This window comes from Echinops telfairi, unplaced genomic scaffold (assembly GCF_000313985.2).
Source record: "Echinops telfairi isolate 266 unplaced genomic scaffold, ASM31398v2 ScPeMD7_60;HRSCAF=208, whole genome shotgun sequence".
Classification (NCBI taxonomy): domain Eukaryota; kingdom Metazoa; phylum Chordata; class Mammalia; order Afrosoricida; family Tenrecidae; genus Echinops; species Echinops telfairi.
The window spans coordinates 753,363-755,164 of NW_022103958.1; the positions used below are offsets into that span (position 1 = coordinate 753,363).

The 1,802-nt window shown below is 34.9% G+C and overlaps 1 protein-coding gene across 1 annotated transcript in view; it reads right to left on the bottom strand.

Annotated features, from left to right (window-relative positions):
* The window catches only part of LOC101664461 (olfactory receptor 8H1-like), a 13,749-nt gene that overhangs the window by 10,233 nt on the left and 1,714 nt on the right, over positions 1 to 1,802 (bottom strand). The window lies entirely within an intron of this gene.

The window sequence follows — 1,802 nt, forward strand, 5'->3', positions numbered from 1 at the left end:
TGATGAAGTTGTCTGCTCCCATAAAGATTCACAGTCTCAGAAAGCCCAAGATGCTCACTGTGACTCCAAATTGACTCCATGGTCATGGAATTTGGTGTTTCTTGACTAATCACGAATTTCTTGGAAGGAAAATGTTTAAAAACTGTTGAAATTTTATCATGGCCATATTACAGTTTTATTTCTCTCTATATTTTTTGAATTGTTGAATTCATGAATATTTTTAATATTTTAGCATAGATTCATGAATAAAAATTCATGCTTACAAATGTTTATAATTTATGTTTAAAAAAATCAGAATATTTACTACATGAAACTTGGATAGGGTATATGTAATAGAAAAATTAGAGTGCAAAATGTAGTCTAACTCATATTAGCTAAACCCAATGTCATCATGTCATCTCTTACCCATAGTACCCTTCGTAGGATATCAAAACCAAAAAATGCAAAATCAAATGAGTCAATTCCAACTCATGGCTACCTGAAAGGTAAGGCAGAATTGCCCCTGTAGGTTTCCTAGGCTGCAACTCTTTATGAGATTAAAAAGCCACATCTTTCCCTTCAGTGGCAGCTAGAAGCTTTGAACTCCTTATGTTGAAGAGTCCAACATTTAAGCACTACTCCACCAGGGCTTTACAAATCTTTGTGAATGGAGACAGATGCATCTTTCTCCCATGAACAGCTGGTGGATTAGAAATAACATTTGCAGTTAATTTTTCTAATGCTTACCAGAGAGTAGGTGAGTTAGTTAAAGTTTTTTGTGCCAACCTGGCCGATAAACACATAGGGGGTTAATTGAAGGGCGGAGAGATAAATGGCTCCATGAGACTTGCCTTTCAATTTCTTGGCTCTCTTGCTTTGTGATGGTTGGACCAAGGTGAAGTTGTCTTAGCTAGTTCCCTGCTTCAGCTGACTAGGCTCACTTCCTGCAATACATTCCTGAGGAGAAGCCACATTAGACCTACCCTGATGCAGCCCTCGATACTGGAGCAGCAACATGGAGATCCCTGCCAGTGTGGAGAAGCTTACACGTTCACAGATTCAGCTTTCCTTCTGAAATCAGTGTCATTGCATGTGTTTTGTGAGATGGAGGAGGACTTTGCGGATTGACGTCAGACATATGGGTTAATGTTGGACTGGTGGGCTTGGGCAGCACTGGGTTGGGATGTTTTCTTGATGTACACTTAACCTTTCTATAAAACTCTTTCTTATACATGAGTTTCTGTCGATTTGTTTCTCTAAAGTACCCAGACGAACACATTAGGTAGTATTTCCTTTTTAATAACCTTATTTGCATATTTTATACTTTGATACAGTATAATAAAGCTAATTTTAAATAAATTTTAAGTACTTTTGGAGGTTAGAGTTGGGTTCCCCTACTAGAAGTTCATGGCCATATTTAACAAACAGATCAACAAGATACACAAAAGTAAACATAAGTGAAATAAAGCTAAATATAATTTGTAGAACATACCATAAGTGTGAATATAAATTATAAGAAAACACATGATACATTTATGAGGGTTATGTGAGCAAAAAAAACTATTAAAATGTTTATTTCTAATGTCTAATTAAAACATATATTTCAGACAATACAAGCTTCAATATTTTATATAGTACTGGTATATGTCATTTAAAAAATAAACTGGGAACTAGAGGGCCTTAATGCTAATTTTAAATATTTGAATGAATCCACAAACAGTTCCAAATAGGAAAGGGTTAAAATTTGTAATCTTCAGAGGTATACATTTATTTTAAATATTCAGAGACAGATTGTAGCATATAAGGCCTAACACAATATGAAA